General features: G+C 38.6%; 1 protein-coding gene and 1 long non-coding RNA gene across 11 annotated transcripts in view; one reads left to right on the forward strand and one right to left on the reverse strand.

The window, feature by feature from the left end:
* The window catches only part of Fgf14 (fibroblast growth factor 14), a 643,687-nt gene that overhangs the window by 397,507 nt on the left and 224,300 nt on the right, over nucleotides 1–21,880 (reverse strand). Inside the window, exons 1-2 of one of the 7 annotated variants that reach the window (XM_063274613.1) lie at nucleotides 6,522–21,168; nucleotides 5,955–6,070 (exon numbers count right to left, since the gene is read on the reverse strand). The exons of 4 other annotated variants lie outside the window; for them this stretch is intronic. The gene's annotated coding sequence lies outside the window, so the exon portion shown is untranslated. Of the gene's footprint in view, nucleotides 1–5,954; nucleotides 21,169–21,880 lie in introns of those variants that run through there. 2 more of the 7 variants (XM_063274611.1, XM_063274612.1) reach the window with 2 other exon arrangements.
* The window catches only part of LOC120097183 (uncharacterized), a 67,563-nt gene continuing 48,922 nt past the window's right edge, over nucleotides 3,240–21,880 (forward strand). For 3 of the 4 annotated variants that reach the window (XR_010058247.1, XR_010058246.1, XR_005494422.2), the window contains exons 1-3: nucleotides 3,240–3,352; nucleotides 18,529–18,596; nucleotides 20,866–20,949. This is a non-coding gene — a long non-coding RNA (uncharacterized LOC120097183). The remainder of the gene's footprint in view (nucleotides 3,353–18,528; nucleotides 18,597–20,865; nucleotides 20,950–21,880) is intronic. The other variant, XR_010058248.1, reaches the window with a different exon arrangement.

Here is a 21,880-nt window from a genome sequence, read left to right on the forward strand (position 1 = left end):
TCATTGCTACCTATGAGGTCAGAGTCCAGGGTCAGTCCATGTATAGTCTTTAGGTAGTGGCTTAGTCCCTGGAAGCTCTGGTTGCTTGGCATTGTTGTACTTTTGGGGTCTCGAGCCCCTTCAAGCTCTTCCGGTTCTTTCTCTGATTCCTTCAACGGGGGTCCTATTCTCAGTTCAGTGGTTTGCTGCTGGCATTCGCCTCTATATTTGCTGTATTCTGGCTGTGTCTCTCAGGAGAGATCTACATCCGGCTCCTGTCGGTCTGCACTTCTTTGCTTCATCCATCTTGTCTAATTGGGTGGCTGTATATGTATGGGCCACATGTGGGGCAGGCTCTGAATAGACTTTTAAATTCAACCATTATGTCCTTTTGAAAAGATTTTTTGAGTGAGGAAGACAGAAAGACAGAGACAGAGAAAGATGCACATACATGAAGGGTGGGGGACAGTTCTTCCACATGTAGCCCCTGAAGATGGAATTAAGGTCTTAGGCTTAGTGACAAGTAACTTATCCAGTGAGAAAATGTTATTCTATTCCTAACCATAATAATGCCATTCATTTCTGGAGTGAAAAACTGATAGCTTACATTTATTATATATTTAATATATATAATAAGTTAACTTTTGTTTAGGTATTATATGTCTTGTCACATAATCCTCATTACCATTTTGTGAAAGATGTAGCATTATCATCATAATATTTATTGGGCAGATAAGGAAATTAAAGGACAGGTTTTTTTGGGGGGGGCATCCTATTTTGTAAGGATACAAGATCATCCTTAAGTAGCAGAGAAAGAAGCTGACGTGAGGTACTGTTCTTACAAGCTTGAGCTCGCAACTGCTGTACTGTTCTCTCCCCATATTAGCAACAACAAAAACAAAATCTATTAAAATAGTATGCTCCCACATAAACAAAATCTATTGAAAAGTAGTGAGCTTCTACATATCCACACACAGCATTCCTTTTAAAGTGGGTTCCCTATGCAAAATTATCTAATTAAAAAAAGCACTATAGCAACCAGAATGGACTTCTTAGAAATATCTCCTAGGGAAGCCCTTGGTCCTGCCAAGACTGAACACCTAGTGAACGTGATTGTTGTGGGGAGGGTGGTAATTGGGGGAGGATGGGGAGGGGAAGCCCATATAGAAGGAGAGGGGGAGGGGTTAGGGGGATGTTGGCCCGGAAACCGGGAAGGGGAATAATAATCGAAATGTAAATAAGAAATACTCAAGTTAATAAGATAGAAAAAAAAAGAAATATCTCCTAGGACCAACATAAGAACCATGTTTGGCTATAAAACAGCCCACAAAATAAGTAATATATATAAATTTTAAATATAAATAAATAAATAAATAAATAAATTACAATTTAAAATGCCCTGGGACTTATAAAATAATACAGGCTTGAATACATGATATAAAACAAAGTAAACGCAATTCATATTAAATTAATATTTACCACTTATAGATAGAAAAGAATAAAAACACCTATCCCCATATCTGTCATCTCAACTTGTGCAGATATGTGGTTTATTGCATGTGCATGCACGCACGCGCGCACACACACACACACACACACACACACACACACACAGAACCAGTCCTTCTCTTCCTGTCTGCCATGTGTCCCTAGTGGGCCAGAACAGCACTTTTAAACAAAGAAATGATGAAATCCAGAATACTATGTCATTTAGTCAACACTTAACAAACTATGTAACAGTTACAAGACTCTAAAATGAGGTAATTCTGCCCATTGTATTTTAGAAGTGTCAATGAAGTGACCTCTAAACTATGCCAAGTTTGGGGTGCTAATGTGGCCTTAGTGCTCACTGATTTACTGTGTGTTACACAATCACATGACCCTTCAGCACCAACTGTTTTCCAGATACTTTTAATAAAATTGGTTTTGACTTTCCCCTCAGTGGTCATAGTGTATTTATACTGCAATCACCCCTCTTCAATGATGTCCATCAGAAACACTGAGACATTTGACAAAGGTTAAAAGCCAAAATCTATGACTAAGGAGTGTTTCCTGTCTTTATAAAATTAATTTTCCTCTGGAGACATACTCTGGATAAGCAAAATTTTCTGAGAAAAAAAGTGTAACTGGAGACAATTTGTCTAAACACGGCAAAATTGGATTCTTTCACAATACTCAAGTAAGACACAGCCAAGGCATTTAGTTGTATTTGCTGTGTCTTCAAATAATGAGACACCAACATTTTAAAACTAGAAGAGACATCAGTGGAAAATAATGAACCTAAGTTTCTTGTAACTCAAGCTACTTGTGCAGTGTTAATATCCCAGATGTGTCATTGTCTGAGAGCCATCAGATAAGTCATTCCCTTTAAGTGGATGATGTTTTTTGATGGTCCCATAGCAAACAACAAACGATATGAGTCTGTAGAATTAAAACAATTAATAAATAAAGCCTGATGACTGGTTCACTGCCCACCTCAATGGTTTATATTTCTGAATGAAAGACACACACCCAGCCTTCATATTTTATATGCCCTACACAGCACAATAGCCAGGGCACTGCCTAACCTCCACTACCTCCAGTCAATAATTCTGAGCTACTACTTAATAAATTTGCATTCTATCTTGGCTGTCCTGGACCCAGTTGGGCAGCCATCTTGGCCATGCTCTCCTGGCTCCCTTCACATGGCAGCTACGCCTCTCTGTCCTCTACTGTTCTCAGCATGGCATCTCTCCTCTATTCCACATTCTTCCAGCATAGTGAATCTCTCTTCTTCCTCTTCCTCTTCCCACATCAGGGAATCCTAAAATACTGCCAGAATGTCTTATCCAGCTATTGGCTGTTGGCTCTTTTATTGACCAATCAAAACCAACTGGGGGCAAGTGTCTAGAAGCTACATAAAGAAGTACTTGTGCAAACAGTTTTTGGGCTAACATAATTAGCATTAGAATACAAGCAGCTAAATGGCTCCAGAGATAGGAGATGGTAACTTAGGAGAATGGCCTTTGTCTAAGGTGATAGGAGAGAAAAACAGCCTGGCCTTGGAATTTTAGTTTGACCTGGACTCTGATGAACGGAAATCTTCATAGCAAAGTGGGATGTCCCTTTCCAGATAAAGTCAAGATGTGAGGTGAGGGGTAAAGCCAAATAAAACTGTACGCTAGCCTCTGTGTGGCACTCTGCCCCATTATCCTTTCAGTCTGCTGTAATTTCTCATCATCTATTGTGATGTCAGGAAAAGGATAGAGTCCACATTTCCATGGAAAACGCAGTGCATAGGTGAATGCCTGCTGTCAAGATCTGGAGTGACAACAGTGGTAGTGATCTCTAGAGAGAGCTGGAGTTGTGAGGAGGATTCTACAACCTCTCAAGTGTGAGCCAGACCTTCCGCACATTGAACAGAATAGAGAGATGTTGCTTGTTTCTAAGGAGAAGTAGCTGGTTATATGTCTAAGGGTGTTAATCTCTGGTCATGAATGTAATGGCTTATTACTCTAGCTAAACATTTATTGTACACTATGAAAGCTATTCCTAAGTGGTTAGCAGCTTACACAAATAATTGTTATTATCTTCTACACAATGAAATAACTGCTCCCGGTATTCATTCTCACTATGTAGATACTTTGAGATCTATGACCAAATTTAAAACCTACACTTTTCCTGAGTGCCACTTGTTTCTAAATTATTGATGACTATGCACACTGTAAGATGAAAGTCATATTTCTTATTGCCCCAATATATGGAATTCCTTTGACATTCAGGTTGTGTGTGCTGCATCTATGCGATGTATCTATGTGTCCTTGAGGCCTTTTTAAAAGCAGACGTTTAGAGTGTTCTCTGACTTCTTTATAGTTTAACATTATCTGGTTCCCATAAAAGAAAGTGAGGAGCTAGAACAAAGAAAAGTATATAAGAGATGATGCTTCTGAAAAGGAATGTATGAAATAGTAGAAACTAAAAAACTCTTCAGAAAGAAGATAAAAGAGGTCACGAACCTCACTGATCTCGGCCCACAGCTCCCTGCTCCCAAACCCTGTGGGAGAGAGATCTCATTGCCCAGACCTGTGAGCAATCCTGAGACTGCAGGGGAAGAGAGACTGCCACTTCTGCCCACCTTTATCCACATCCCTGGCCCAAGAGGAAACTGTACAGGGCCTCTGAGAACAGGAAGATAGGGACAGTCAAATTGCAGGAGCCCAGCAGTTCAGACTGCGCCCGGATCTGAAGAGACCCAGTCAAACAGCTCCCTGCACCCAAATCCCATGATAGGGAGGGCTAGAACTTCAGAGGGGCAGACATGAGTGGGAAACCAGAGGAGACTACTCTCTGCCCACATTTCTTTTTTTTTTTTCTTTTTTTTTGCTCTGATATAATAATTTATTGTATTTGTAAAAATCCATAGATTGTTTTATGTCTGAATGTCATCCATGAGCTAGATTACAGTCCTAGAGAGTAAGACTCTGTATTATACAATAGAATTAGAGTTCTAATTGCACAGAAACAAAAACCCATGACTTGAACCACATATGTAATCCATAACACATTCTCCTTAAATTTTATTATTTAAAAAAGTTTAAAGATTTATTTTGTTTATTTCATGTATATGAGTACATTGTAGCTGTCTTCAGACACACCAGAAGGGGACATCAGATAGTTGTGAGCCATCATGTGGTTTCTGGGAATTGAACATAGGACCTCTGAAAGAACAGGCAATGTTTGTTACTGTTGAGCCATCTCTCCAGCCCTATTTAAAAATTTTTAAGTACCCAATATCTTAATCATATTGTGTATTTTAAGAATCAAATAATACATCAAGATATTTCATTCACCTTTTATATTTATACCTTTTAGTACCATAAAATATCAGCACATAATTAACACTATCCATAACTTAGGATCCTATTTGTTTTTTTAAAGATTTATTTATTTTATATATGTGAGTATACTGTCACTATCTTCTGACATACCAGAAGAAGGCATCAGAGCCAATTACAGATATTTGCGAACCTCCATGTGGTTGCTGGAGAGTGAACTCAGGACATCTGGAAGAACAGTTAGCACTCTTAACCACTGAGCCATCAGGATCCTATTTCTAATTCTAAAGTACTAAATTATGTTTCAAAACATACAGGATATTGTTTGGAATTGAAACATAGTAAATAACAAAGTATTAAAGAGTAAATTATTAAGAAATATATTCAAAGCCATTATATGATACTATCTGACATAGAATATTCAAAATGCAATATATATATAGTCTAACAGTTTCCTTAAAAATTTATTCATGAGAGAATTTCTTTTTTTTTACTGCTATATTGTTCAGAGTAGCCTTCCAGACTATCTTAGACTTTCATAGTCTTTTTTTTTTATTTATTTAATACTTAATAATAATTCTTTGGTTTCCGGGCAAACATCCCCCTCCCCCTTCCCCTTCCTTATGGGTGTTCTCCTCCCAACCCTCCCCCCATTGCCGCCCTCCCCCCAACAGTCTAGTTCACTGGGGGTTCAGTCTTAGCAGGACCCAGGACTTCCCCTTCCACTGGTGCTCTTACTAGGATATTCATTGCTACCTATGAGGTCAGAGTCCAGGGTCAGTCCATGTATAGTCTTTAGGTAGTGGCTTAGTCCCTGGAAGCTCTGGTTGCTTGGCATTGTTGTACATATGGGGTCTCAAGCCCCTTCAAGCTCTTCTAGTTCTTTCTCTGATTCCTTCAACGGGGGTCCTATTCTCAGTTCAGTGGTTTGCTGTTGGCATTCGCCTCTGTATTTGCTGTATTCTGGCTGTGTCTCTCAGGAGCGATCTACATCCTCTGCCCACATTTCTGACTCTAGAGGAAAACACCTAGCGCCATGAGGGCCCTCTGCACACAGGGACCCAGAAGTAGGGGCAGGGCCTTCTGGTGGCTGCCCTCAGAGAGAGCTGAAACCCAGCCCTGAGGAGCGACTTCAAGCCCAAGACCAGAGGTAGGACCAACCTGTCTGCTCCAAGTGATCTGCCTGGTGGACTCAGGACACATGCCCACAGGAACAGCTGAAAGCCAGTGGAGAAGAATGACTACACGCCTGAAAGCAGAACACTCTGTTCCCATAACTGGCTGAAAAAAAAAAAACAGGAAAACGAGTCTATAGCACTCCTGACACACAGGCCTATAGGATGTTCTAGCCACTGTCAGAAATAGCAGAACAAGGTAACACCAGAGACAACCTGATGGCGAGAGGCAAGCACAGAAACCCAAGGAACAGAAATCAAGACTACATGGCATCATCAGAGCCCAATTCTCCCACCAAAGCAAACACTGAATATCCAAATACACAAGAAAAGCAAGATCTAGATTTTAAATCACATTTGATCATGATTATGGAGGACTTTAAGAAAGACATAAAGAACTCCCTTAGAGAAAGGCAGGAAAACAGAAGTAAACAAGTAGAAGCCCTTAGAGAGGAAACACAAAAATCCCTGAAAGAATTACAGGAAAACACAAACAGGTGAAGGAATTGAAAATGGAAATAGAAACAATAAAGAAAGCACAAAGGTAGACAACCTTGAATAAAGAAAACCAAAGGGAGAGACAAGGAGCCGGAAGTACAAGCATCACCAACAGAATACAAGAGATAGAAGAGAGAATATCAGGAGAAGTTTCCATAGAAACCATCAACACAACGGTCAAAGATAATGTAAAACAGAAAAAGCTACTGGCCCAAAACATACAGGAAATCAGGACACAATGAGAAGATCAAACTTAAGGATAATAGGTATAGGAGAGAGTGAAGACTCCCAACTCAAAGGACCAGTAAATATCTTCAACAAAATTATAGAAGTAAACTTCCCTAACCTAAAGAAAGAGATGCCCATAAACATACAAGAAGCCTACAGAACTCCAAATAGATTGGACCAGAAAAGAAACTCCTTCCATCACATAATAGTCAAAACACCAAATGCACAAAACAAAGAATATTAAAAGCAGTAAGGGAAAAAGGTCAAGTAACATATAAAGGCAGACCTATCAGAAATACACCAGACTTCTCACCAGAGACTATGGAAGTCAGAAGATCCTAGGCAGATGTCATATAGACCCTAAGAGAACACAAATACCAGCCCAGGTTACTGTATCCAGCAAAACTCTCAATTAACATAGATGCAGAAGCCAAGATAGTCTATGACAAAACCAAATTAATACAGTATCTTTCTACAAATCCAGTCCTACAAAGGATAATAAATGGTAAAGCCCAACACAAGGAGACAAGATAAACCCTAGACAAAGCAAGAAACTAATCATTTAGCAACAAAGCAAAGAGAAGAGAAGCTCAAAAGCATAATCCCACCTCCAAATAAGAAGATAACAGGAAGCAACTATCACTATTCCTTAATATCTCTCAAATCAAAGGACTCAATTCCCCAATAAAAAGACACAGATTAACAAACTGGACACATAATGAGGACCCAGCATTTTGTTGCCTACAGGAAGCACACCTCAGAGACAAAGACAGACACTATCTCAAAGTAAAAGTCTGAAAAACAAATTTCTAAGCAAATGGCCTGAAGAAGCAAGCTGGAGTAGCCATTCTAATATCGAATAAAATCGATTTTCAACCAAAAGTCATCAAAAAAGATAAGGAAGGACACTTCATATTCATCAAAGGAAAAATCCACCATGATGAATTTTTAATCCTAAATATCTATGCTCCAAATACAAGGGCACCTATATACACAAAAGAAACCTTAATAAAGCTCAACGCACACATTACACCTCATACAATAATAGTAGGAGATTTCAACACCCAACTCTCATCAATGGACAGATCATGGAAACAGAAATTAAATAGAGACATAGACAAACTAACAGAAGTTAGGAACCAAATGGTCTTAACAGATATATATATAGAACATTCTATCCTAAAACAAAAGGATATACCTTCTTCTCACCACCTCATGGTACTTTCTCCAAATTTGACCATATATTCGGGCACAAAACAGGCCTCAACAGATACAGAAAGATAGAAATAATCCCATGTGTCCTATCAGACCACCTTGGACTAAAGCTGTTCTTCAATAACAATAAGGAAATAACGCCAACATATACATGGAAGTTGAACAAAGCTCTACTCAATGATAACCTGGTCAAGGAAGAAACAAAGAAAGAAATTAAAGACTTCTTAGAATTTAATGAAAATGAAGGTACAACATACCCAAACAAATGAGACATAATGAAAGCTGTGCTAAGAGGAAAACTCATAGCTCTGAGAGCCTGCAGAAAGAAACAGGAGAGAGCATATATCAGTAGCTTAACAGCATACCTAAAAGTTTTAGAAAAAAAAGAAGCAAATACACCCAGGAGGGGTAGAAGGCAGGAAATAATCAAATTCAGAGTTGAAATCAACCAAGTAGAAACAAAAAGGACTATACAAAAATCAACAGAACCAAAAGCTGGTTCTTTGAGAAAATCAACAAGATAGATAAACACTTAGCCAGACTAACCAGGGGACACAGAGATTAACAAAATCAGAAATGAAAAGGGAGACATAACAACAGAATCAGAGGAAATTCAAAAAATCATCAGATCCTACTACAAAAGCCTATATTCAACAAAGCTGGAAAATCTGAAGGAAATGGACAATTTCCTAGACAGATACCAGGTACTGAAGTTAAATCAGCAACAGGTAAACCATTTTAACAACCCCATAACTCCTAAAGAAATAGAAGCAGTCATTAAAAGTCTCCCAACCACAAAGAGCCCAGGTCCAGATGGGTTCAGTGCAGAATTCTATCAGACCTACATAGATGACCTCATACCAATACAATCCAAACTATTCCACAAAATTGAAACCGATGGAGCACTACTGAATTCCTTCTATGAAGCCACAATTACTCTTATACCTAAACCACACAAAGTGAACTTCAGACCAATTTCCCTTATGAATATTGACGCAAAAGTACTCAATAAAATTCTTACAAACCGAATCCAAGAACACATCAAAATAATCATGAATCATGATCAAGAAGGCTTCATCCCAGGCATGCAGGGATGGTTTAATATATGGAAAACCATCAACATAATCCACTATATAAACAAACTGAAAGATAAAAACCACATGATCATTTCACTAGTTGCTGAGAAAGCATTTGACAAAATTTAACACCCCTTCATGATAAAAGTACTGGAAAGAACAGGAATTCAAGACCCATACCTAAACATAGTAAAAGCCATATACAGCAAACTAGTAGCTAATATTAAACTAAATGGAGAGAAACTTGAAGAAATCCCACTAAAATCAGGGACTAGACGAGGCTGCCCACTCTTTCCCTACTTACTCAATATAGTTCTTGAAGTCCTAGCCAGGGCAATCAGACAACAAAAGGAGATCAAAGGGATACAGATTGGAAAGGAAGAAGTCAAAATATCACTATTTGCAGATGATATGATAGTATATTTAAGTGATCCCAAAAGTTCCACCCGAGAACTACTAAACCTGATAAACACCTTCAGCAAAGTGACTAGGTATAAAATTAACTCAAATAAATCAGTAGCCTTCCTCTGCACAAAAGAGAAACAAGCCTCGAAAGAAATTAGGGAAATGACACCCTTCATAATAGTCCCAAGTAATATAAAATACCTTGGTGTGACTTTAACCAAGCAAGTGAAAGATTTGTATGATAAGAACTTCAAGTCTCTGAAGAATGAAATTGAAGAAGATCTCAGAGGATGGAAAGACCTCCCATGCTCACGGATTGGCGGGATTAATATAGTAAAAATGGTCATTTTACCTAAAGCAATCTACAGATTCAATGCAATCCCCATCAAAATTCCAATCCAATTCTTCATAGAGTTAGACAAAACAATTTGCAAATTCATCTGGAATAACATATAACCCAGGATAGCTAAAACTATCCTCAACAATAAAAAGACTTCAGGGGGAATCACCATCCCTGACATCAAGAAGTATTACAGAGCAATAGTGTTAAAAAAAAAAACCTGCATGGTATTGGTACAGAGCCAGGCAGATAGACCAGTGGAATAGAATCGAAGACCCAGAAATGAACCTACATACCTGTGGTCACTTGATTTTTGACAAAGGAGCCAAAACCATCCAATGGAAAAAAGAGCATTTTCAGCAAATGGTGCTGGTTCAACTGGAAGTCAACATGTAGAAGAATGCAGATCGATCCATGCTTATCACCCTGTACAAAGCTTAAGTCCAAGTGGATCAAGGACCTCCACATCAAACCAGATACACTCAAACTTATAGAAGAAAAAGTGGGGAAGAATCTTGAACACATGGGCACTGGAGAAAATTTCCTGAACAAAACACCAATGGCTTCTGCTCTAAGATCAAGAATCGACAAATGGGATCTCATAAAACTGCAAAACTTCTGTAAGGCAAAGGACACTGTCGTTAGAACAAAACAGCAACCAACAGATTGGGAAAAGATTTTTACCAATCCTACAACTGATAGAGGACTTATATCCAAAATATACAAAGAACTCAAGAAGTTAGACTGCAGGGAGACAAATAACCCTTATTAAAAAATGGGATTCAGAGCTAAACAAAGCATTCACATCTAAGGAATGTCAAATGGCTGAGAAACACCTAAAGAAATGTTCAACATCTTTAGTCATAAGCGAAATGCAAATGAAAACAACCCTAAGATTCCACCTCACACCAGTCAGAATGGCTAAGATCAAAAACTCAGGTGACAGCAGATGCTGGCGAGGATGCAGAGAAAGAGGAACACTCTTCCATTGTTGGTAGGATTGCAGACTGGTACAACCATTCTGGAAATCAGTCTGGAGGTTCCTCAGAATATTGGACATTCCACTACCTGAGGACCCAGGTATACCTCTCTTGGGCATATACCCAAAAGATGCTCCAACATACAACAAAGACACATACTCTACTATATTCATAGCAGCCTTATTTATAATAGCCAGAAGCTGGAAAGAACCCAGATGTCCTTCAACAGAGGAATGGATACAGAAAATGTGGTACATCTACACAATGGAATACTACTTAGCTATCAAAAGCAATGACTTTATGAAATTCACAGGCAAATGGATGGAACTGGAAAATATCATCCTGAGTGAGGTAACCCAATCACAGAAAAGCCCACATGGTATGCACTCACTGATAAGTAGATATTAGCCCAAATGCTCAAACTACCCTAGATGCACAGAACACATGAAACTGAAGAAGGATGACCAAAATACTGATGCTTCACTCCTTCTTTAAAAGGGGAAAAAGGATAACTTTAGGAGGGGATACGGAAGCAAAGTTCAGAACAGAGTCTGAATAAATGCCCATTCAGAGCCTGCCCTACATGTGGCCCATATATATACAGCCACCAAACTAGGTAAGATGGATGAAGCAAAGAAGTACATGCTGACAGGAACAGGATATATTTCTCTCCTGAGAGACACAGTCAGAATATGGCAAATACAGAGGCGAATGCCAACAGCAAACCACTGAACTGAGAATAGGACCCCCGTTGAAGGAATCAGAGAAAGGACTGAAAGAGGTGAAGGGGCTTGAGACCCCATATGAACAACAATGCCAAGCAACCATAGCTTCCAGGGTCTAAGCCACTACCCAAAGACTATACATGGACTGACCCTGGGCTCCAACCTCATAGGTAGCAATGAATAGCCTTGTAAGGGCACCAGTGGAAGGGGAAGCCCTGGGTCCTGCCAAGACTGAACCCCCAGTGATTATTGTTGGGATTGTTGGGAGGAGGGTTGCTATGGGGGAAGGACGGAGAGGGGAACACCCATGTAGAAGGGGAGCGAGAGGGGTTAGGGGGATGTTGGCCTGGAAACCGGGAAAGGATATAACATTTGAAATGTAAATAAGAAATACCCAATTTAATAAGGATAAAAAAAAGAGGTCACAATTTTGTGAGATGAACAACCTAACATATTAACAAGTAGAACAATTCTTCGAGAGTTTTCCGCTATAAATTGAGCTGTGAAAATATTTGGCAATAATGGATGGCATAGCATGAAATATTTTGTGTGAATTTTATTTTTTAAAAAACAATGAAAAGCTCAAGTTAACCCTGGACAATCTCAGAATGTATTGGTTCCACCATTGATGGCTTAAAAAATATCAGCATAGATTGACAAAGGTGATCGAAATTATCTTCTATTGTGTGATGTCACATATCTTGTAAATGCCGGCAGTAAACATAGTCAACAGTAGGTGCAGATGGAGATAGAGAGAGAAAGAAAGAGAGATAGAGGAGAGCAGAAAGTAGCGTAGATACTGGGGTTGCTATATTTACAGTAGATTATTTTCTTTCTCATCTCATCTTAGGTTCAAAGGTCCGAAAGTAAGATTCTAATTGGCTTTGTTAGATAAGGAGTCCATTCTTAGCCCAGTTAACTTTGGTCATACAAGAAAATAGATGCGTCCAATATACCTAGCAGTTACTTTAAAAGGGAGAAAAAAGTGGATATTAAGGCAGGAGATATCCAGTGTGGCCTTGAGGCCAAGATCCACTATTCCTGGGACATTTTCTATCAGAATTAATTCTTGGTGTGTTGAGAAAGATAATCTTCAATTACTTGCAGCTTTTGTTGTTGTTGTTGGTTTTGTTTTATTTTGTTGTATCAAATTTGTATTATTTCTTTTAATTTATTCTTCTCTCATACATCATATCTCAACTGGTTTCCCCACCCTCTACTCCTTCTAGCTACCCTCCACCTCCCCACACCCTACACTTGTCCATTTTCTTTCATAAAAAAGCAGGCCTCACATGGATTTCCACTGAACATGGTCTAACAAGATTCTATAAGATTGGCACAAACCTCATATCAAGGCTATATGACTCAATTCGGGCAGAGGGTTCCCCTAAACAGGCAAAAGGGTCAGAGACACCTCCGCTCCCACTGTTAGGACTTCCACAAGAACACTAAGCTACACGACCATAACATATATGCAGAGAACCTTGCTCATACCCCTAACAGGCTTCATGGTTGCCACTTCCGTCTCTATGAGCCCCTATTAGCCCTGGTTAGTTGATTCTGTCAGCCTTGTTCTCCCAATGTTCTTGATCCCTCTGACTTTCTCCCTGTCATCCATGGGGTTCTCAAGGTTCTGCCTAATGTTCGGCTATGTGTCTCTGCATCTGTTCCTATCAGTTGCTGGATGAAACCTCTCTGATGATTATTGGACTAGGCACCTGTCTATGTGTATGTAACCATGCAAGGCTTCCAGTGAACGGACAGGGACATCGACTCAGCCACAAAATCTTTGACCTACCATTTGTCCTGCCTGCAACAAGTGCTGGATAATGGTGGTGCAGAACTTTCGAGGGTGGCCTAACAATAACTGGTCCAATTTGAGACCCAAGACAGGAGATGAAGCCCATGTCAGACACTGCCTGGATGGCATAAACCAGAGGCTGGATAGGCCAGAGAACTAGTATAGAAGCAAACACAACTGGTTTAAAAAAAAGTCAATGAAATTATTCCATCCAGCTTTGTAATAGGATTGAAGTAAATGGTATGTTGATTGACAGTAGCAATTTAAGGGGTCTCATAAAACTGATTTATGGGAGAAAAACGCATTTGTGGAAAACGTGAATATTTTCTTTAAGAATTATCAGAAAATTGCTGGGCAAATGGACCACTAAATTCATAAAAATACATACTTCTGCTACGTAAGAACCTTAGCTGCCCTAGAGTCAAAATTCATGTTTCAATAGAAATTCCAATGCATTTGAAAATTATGCTGAGCAAACTTACATACACTTTTTCTCTGTGCATATTTATGTTTTGCATTATCATCATTAAGGGGCTGAATCATTATGTACCAAAAAGAGGACTTGTGTTGTTGGCCAGGGATTTCTAGCTTGCCAAACATATTCCTGCTTCTACCACTAGAGGGCACAAATAAAGCTGGCTTGGAGAAAAACAGGCTTTGAAAATGGCAACATTCCTATTAGGAAGACTGAGTTTGGCTACTTAGATATGTGTGTTTTCTTTAAGTCAGAAGAAAAATCAAACATTCACACTTAGGCGTGTACTTTCATTCTTTTCTCTCTCAAATTCACACACACACAAAGCGTGTACATTTGAAAGGAGCAAGAAGCACAAATTACTCATAAGAATGCAGAATATATAAAATGATTGAAGTTAAACGACCATCGGAAACAGAAAAACATATAAAATACTGTCCCACCTACAGTTCTTAAAAGCATGTTCCTATTTGTCTGGTCTACAGTGTGAACTTCGGAGTCAATAGCCTTTAAAACCATGAGATACTTGTTTTTAGCTCACAAAACTGATTATCTTGTAGATACCAAGCATATATCATGCCTACGTTTTTTTTCTTTTTTTCAGAGCTGGGGACCGAACCCAGGGCCTTGCGCTTGCTAGGCAAGCGCTCTACCACTGAGCTAAATCCCCAACCTCATGCCTACTTTTTAACAGATACAGCACTGTGGATAAAAACTTGGTCCTGTCATCTTGTGGACTCCCTATCCCTTCTGGGTCTTCCCAACTCCTCCACAAGACTTCCCAGGCTGCTTCTAATGTTTGGCTGTGGGTCTCTGCATCTGTCAGCCGCTGAGTGGAGCCTCTCAGAGGACAGTTATGCTAGATCCTGCCTGTAAGCATAACTGAATGTCATTAACAGTGTCAGGGTTGGTTCTTGCCCTTGGAATGGGTCTCAGGTTGCGTCAGTTATTTGTTGGCCATTCCTTTGGTCTCTGCTCCATTTTGTCCCTGAGCTCCTTGGAGGCAGGACCAATTTGGGTGGAAGATTTTGTGAGTAGGTCGCTGTCCTTATCCCTCTTCTGGGAGTCCTATCTGGCTATAGGAGGTGACCACTTTAGGCTCTTTATCCTCCCTCTGCTAGGATTCTCAGCTAGAGTCACCCTCATAGACTCCCTGGAGTCTCCGGCATCTCAGATATTTGGCCCATCCTAGAGATTGCACCCCCCAACCCCATCCCTGTGCTATTTAGCTTCTTTGGGTCCCAGAAACCGAATCACCAAAGAGCATATATGGGCTACCCTTAGGCTCTCAAGACATATTTAGCAGATCTGCAGCTTGGTCTTAATGCGGGTTCCCCAACAACTGGAATGGAGTCTGTCCTGACTTTGCTGAATGCTTGTGGATCCTGTTCCTCGAACTAGGCTGCTTTGTCTGCCTCAGTGGGAGAGGATGTGCCTAGTCCTGCAGGGACTGGATAAGCTAGGAGGGGACGGACATTCCTCCTTCTCAAAAAAGAAGGGGAGAGGTAATGGGGACGAGGGAGGAATTTGTGAGAAGAACTGGGAGGGTGGGAAGCTGAATAAATAAATAAATGAATGAAGAGAAAAGAAAAAATGCAAGACATAGTTTGGTTGCTCTTTTCACAGAGTGGCGCACCAGAGTTACAATTGGAGAGTACCTTCCTCTTCAACAGCTCTTTTGCCTTTTATAAAGAAGAAAAGGAGGGGGGATGGGAGGCCTGGATTCTTCCTAATAAGCAAATGATTCTCAATTTTGTCAGCCTGAGTGTCTGGCAAACTCTCAAACGTGCAATCACATTTGATCACTACCTTGGTTTATTTACATGTACTTTATAAAGTCCTTTCCAGAGTCAAGAATCATAAAAATAAAACCAAAGCAGCGCACTGTTTACTAAGATGCCTTTAAAGGCAAAGAAAGGATGATGTAATTTGATTTTGGTGTCTATGAAAGTGAAAAAAATGACTGGGAACAGAAAAGTAGTGTCAAGATGTAAAATGTTGATTGCCCTCAGTTTTCTGAGGCTTCTCTAAAACTCTAATCTTAAAGATTATAAACCAGGGTCTGTAGATTTTCAGTCACTCAGCATAGTCTTTCTCAATGTCTTTTTTAAAAATCACTTTAAAAGATTTAAAATTCATTTTTATTATATGTGTCTGTGTCTGCTTGTGTTGTGGTGTGTGCACATGAGTGCAGTGGCCATGGAGACACTACACCTCCTGAGGCTGGAGTAACTAACCCTGGTGAGCCACCCAAAGTGAGTCCTGAAAACTGAATCAGGTACTCCACAAGAACAATGTGTGCACTTAAACTCCCAAGCCATTTCTCCATCCCTGAGAATGTATGTTTTTTAATTTCTTTTTGGATAATTTATTAAATCTGTATACCTTCCACGGAAACAAATCTGCCCCTTTCTGTAAAAGTCATACTACTTAGAAGATATCTATTTTTTGATCCAGTTTTTAACTCTTGAGATGCCACCAGAGTTCATTGCTATACATAAAATACACTTAGGCTGCTGATGGCCATGTATTCATCTGTGAGCATTCACAGGTAGCAAGCATTGTTTTGAAGAAATTCATAGCTCTGGAGACCCGAGCCAGAGTTTACCTCTTCTTCCACTCAAATTCTGTCAAACAGTGTTCTGTAGAATAATCCTTCAGTATTGTCTTAGTTAGGGTCTTATTGCTGTGAACAGACACCATGACCAATGTAAGTTTTATAAAGGACAACATTTAATTGGAGCTGGCTTACAGGTTCAGAGGTTCAGTCCATTATCATCAAGGCAGGAGCATGGCAGCATCCAGGCAGGCATGGTGCAGGAGGAGCTAAGTTCTACATCTTCACCTGAACGAAGCCAGGAAGAGACTGAGTATCCTCAGGCAGCTAGGAGGAGGGTCTGCAAGCCCACCTGACAGTGACACACTTCCTTCAACATGGTCACACCTTCTAATAGTGCTACTCCCACTATTGAAAGGGCCAAACATATGCAAACCATCACAAATATTGAAGGCGTTCACAGGAGCTGATGAACTGCTTCCTTATAGCAATAGTATATTTTCTATACTTTTGACTTACATGTGTATATGATATATATACATATATATTAATATATTATTTTAGTAACTATTAAATTATGATACCAAAAACCTGTACAAGTGAAACTATAATAGGTATGATATCTGCAACTAATCACAGATATCAACTATAGCACAATTCACTCTCTTCTGAGAAAAGAACATAGCTGTTTTTCATCTTACATATTATTATACAAAAATCAACACATTTACTAGAGAAAAAAACAACATTTACATTTTCTCACCAGTTCCTAGATTTGAGAATCAGTTTTCATTTTTCAAACTTTAATCACTGTTTCCACAGAATTGGTAGTGTTAAATTGATTTCAAAATTATTTTTTAACACCAAAGATGTGTTTTAGATCTATTTTGAAAATCAAGGGCAATAAAATTGACTTGTCTAGGACAGTGTAGCTCTTACAGGGAAGTAGATCTTTTGGAAAAACAGAGAGGAAAGCTAGAGAGATGGCTCAATAGTTAAGAGCATTGACTGTTCTTCCAGAGGTCCTGAGTTCCCAGCAACCACATGGTGGCTCACAACCATCTGTTATGGGATCCAGTGCGCTCCTCTGATGTGTCTGAAGACGGTGACTGTACTCACATAAAATAAATTAATCTTTTTAGAAGGAAGGAAGGAAGGAAGGGGGGAAGGAAGGAAGGAAAGAAAGAAGGAAAGAAGGAAAGAAGGGAAGAATGAAGGAAAAGAAAAACAAGGAGGAAGGAGCTTAGTGACCAATTTCACCGCCAAACAACAGTGCATGAGAAGAAAAGGACAGAGTGTAGTAGACAGCAAGGATGTCACTTTAAAGTGCAACCTATAACAGCAACACGGTTCCTTTCAGATCATTGACTGTCTAGCCTGGCAGATGCTTGTAGCCCTTCATATTATTTCAACTGTCATATGTAGAGGATATGAGTTTACAGATTACTAAAGGTTTACCTGTTATCATCAGTACTTACTGTGATGCAGTATCCTAAAGCGAGACATAAATAAAATCCTCATGAAAAATGTTCTTAACTCCTAAAGCCAAAATACTACACCTCAAAATGTGATTAAGGAATTAAATAACCCAAGCGAGGTGTGCTGTCACCTATTGTATGAATGGTTGTATTATAGATGTCTTTTCCTGTAATTGTACTCCTGAAACATTTAATGAGACCCATAATTTCACACTGAACCATTTATTCAAAAATAACAAATTAGATGAGTATGCTAATTATTAAAGTAATGTTTTATTAACATAAATTTAGTATATGGAAACTAGAAAATAAGTCAATGAGAATGAGTCCATATTTATCCAAAGAATAAAAGTAATGAATCATCTCTCAGTTATTCCAGTAAATTTTCATGTTATACCTCAACAGTAAGTCTGAAAATCATTGAAGTAAATAGTTGTGAAGGTAACTGCTTTTTAGTATTTCTCCACACAAGAAAAAAAACTTCAATTTCCTTGATTTAGGAGCATCAGAGAAGACTGGCAGTTGTTTAATTTTTGAATCAGAATACAACCACCAAAGTACTCTGTTTTCTGATCAAACCCTTTACCATCTTCTGTAGACTGGGGATTTGAGTTTCCAGAACTCACATATTGAAGACCTAACCTTAAAATGTGGAGGCTGTATTTGGAGGCAAGCCATTGTGAGGCAGCTAGAACTATAGAGAATTAACAGGATAGTATCTGGAGATGGGATTCATCTGTATAAAGTGACAGAAAATGTATTTTCTTTCCCTCACCATGAAGGGACACAGCAAAAAAGAAGCCCTGTTCAAAATTTGCACCTTGACCTTGAACTTCAACTACAGCATTGTGTTAAGTATATTTTTACTATTTAATTTACCTAGACTATAATAACTAAATATTTATTAATTCTTTGCAAATTACAAACATTATATTCTGATCATGTTTACTCTCAGTACCTTTCTCTCTTCTTGGAGACATTTTTACATCCCCACATCCCCACTACACGTCTTCTTTTTAAAATAACCATTGACTATAATTTGTGTTATCCTCATTCTTCCGGGTGTGGGACTGTTCCTGGAGCATGATTGACCTACCAAGAATCACACCATAAGAGAAAATTGAATCTCTTTCCCTGAGAAACTGTCAACTATCAATAGCTCCTTAGTTAAGGGTGTGCCTTTGAGCCCCTCCTCCTCTACATTGCAGTGTCTTGTACAGGCAGCCACAGCTGTTGTGAGTTCATAAGTATAGTGCTCCTGCCATGCCCAGAAGATACTGTTTCACTCTAGTCCTCCCTGACCTCTAGCTCTCACAATATTCCTGGTCCCATTTTTGGCAGTATTTTCTGAGCCTTGTAGGTAAGGGTTATGATATACATGTTCCATTTCTGGCTAAGCACTCCACAGACATGTATTCACCATACTCTAAACAATTGCTACCTAAACTCTTAAATAACCCCATAGCCACTTAAACTGCAACACTGTCCTGATGTGTGCATTGGTTATGCCACACCACAGAGTTCCTCAACCTTGCTTGGCATTCAACTCAGTGAGGTTTCCACACTTTACAGAATTCCATAGGCATGAGCATAGGCAAGCCTAAATTAAGAAGAGTGAGCCCGGCATAGAATCATAACTTCTACAAGAGTTTACAAGAAAATTAAGCTTGTATAGCTATGTCTGGAATAATTCATTGTTTCCCTACATAACAACTGGCATGCATATATACATATACATATACATATACATATACATATACATATACATATACATATACATATACATATACATATACATATACATATACATATACATATACATGGTATTTATTATAGTTTATAATAGATTTTAGGATATACTTTAAAGTAACCCAGTCTTCTGGATGTAACTTGAATGTTGCACATATGAACTCACATGAGCAGAAGTTACCTATACAACATTAAGCCAGGAGGGATGAGAGAGGAGTTACCAATGTCTTATCTCTAGTGGAGGAACTATTGGCAGTTGATGACTTGCTGATGGAAAAAGGAAATTTATCTTTCTTTAGGAAGGAGTACATTAATAGGTTTCCCATACCACAGTGAATGATTCTACACCCATGCCCATGTGGACAGCACTGATTGGACTCAATGGTTTAAAATACTAATACTAAGAAAAATTAAAAGGGGAACACGAATTTAGTGGGGAGACAAGTCAATGGTTGTCAAGGGCATTGGGGAAAATAGCAAAGTAGATAAGATCAATACACATTTTTATGCTATATGAATTCTCAAAAATATTAGAAAATAATAATTCCAAATACTATATTAATAGAATTGCTAAAGCACTCCATCAAGTTTTTGTTACTTCTTGAGTCATAATTTAAACAATCTCTGGGTGAGATGATAAATTTTTGCCCTATTGTTACTAGACACTCAACAAAGAACAATGCCAATTTCCATCCCCATATTTTTGGATCACATGTTTTTTTTTTTTTGTGAGTGCAGCACTCATATTGTGGTAACTCTTTCTAACTTTTATGAAATGCTCTATTAAGCCTATGCCTATTCCTCTTGATAAGTTTGCACCACAAATATCACATGCAATGATCTTCTAGCAATTTCCTCTGAAGGAATAGAACACAAAAGAGAGAAGAGAGTAAAGGAATAAGGCTTTTAGAAATATCTAAATCTTATGTCGAATTATTTCAAGGATGGTTTTTATTGTCCTTTTAGTACCTGTTGATCTATCAATTTTAACCAAATTGGATAAAGATGTTATACCCAAGTAATTATCTGTTTATGGTTGATACATAAATTTCAAAAAAAACTTCCTATTTGATTATCATGAAAGATGACCTTGCTTTATAACACTCATTAGCTCCTTTCTTCAACTCTAGCAGAGCCTCAATTTGTTGTAGATACTTGGATAGCAGTATGGATCATGCTACTTACAGGAAGGTGGACTCTTTGTCACTACTATTTCCTAATATCATGAATGCCATGGTAAATTGCTGTAGATACTGTGGATAGCAGTATGAATCATGCTACTTACAGGAAGGTGGACTCTTTGTCACTACTATTTCCTAATATCATGAATGCCATGTTAAATGTTTTTTCTTTGTCAATGACTGATTTAGAAATGTGCTGGAACCCAATTCCGTTTAGTTGATCATCCAAGGTTGCTTGAAAACTGTTGGACCAGTCGCAACTCTAATCAGGAGGTCAGAAGCCAATTCACTCATTAGTAGAATGGTAATGGTGAAAAAATATAAGTAGTGTGAACATTAATAAGTTACTGGGTAAACCAACTCTAGAATTATCCTACATCAAGACTCCTTACTTACAGTTAAGAAAAAAATTTTTTCATCTTTATTAACTTGGGTATTTCTTATTTACATTTCGATTGTTATTCCCTTTCCTGGTTTCTGGGCCAACATCCCCCTAACCCCAACCCCTCCCCTTCTATATGGGTGTTCCCTTCCCCATCCTCCCCCCATTACCGCCCTCCCCCCAACAATCACGTTCACTGGGGGTTCAGTATTGGCAGGACCAAGGGCTTCTCCTTCCACCGGTGCTCTTACTAGGCTATTCATTGCTACCTATGAGGTTGGAGCCCAGGGTCAGTCCATGTATATAGTCTTTGGGTAGTGGCTTAGGCCAAGAAAATTTTAATTCAGTTTGGTGAGGAGGGGTTCATAATAAAAATATTGCTTATTATAAATATGTACCAATCTTCAGTGGAAACAGTTAATAACAGTTTTTATCTAACAAATTATGCTTTTAGTTTTCATACCACACATGAATAGCCAATGATATACCACATTTTCTTCCAAGAGCTACATTGGTTATAAAGTCATCTCAGGAAATTAGTGAGCATTAGTATATTAAGCAGTGTATCTAATTATCCAGACACACTCAAAATGTGAAATTCTGCCAAGAGGGAGAAAATGTATGGGGATTAATATAAATATTGCTATTTGACAATATTTTTTGTCAAAATTTGAATGTAAGAGAAATGAAACATCTTTACAATAAAAAAATCAAGGCAGAAACCACTATTATAAAATATTTTCTGTTTATTTTCAAAACTGCTCTATTTACACCCCAGAACTATATATTAACAAGAGATAGCCATAGCCCAATATAACAGAA

Source organism: Rattus norvegicus, chromosome 15 (genome assembly GCF_036323735.1).
Source record: "Rattus norvegicus strain BN/NHsdMcwi chromosome 15, GRCr8, whole genome shotgun sequence".
Lineage (NCBI taxonomy): Eukaryota > Metazoa > Chordata > Mammalia > Rodentia > Muridae > Rattus > Rattus norvegicus.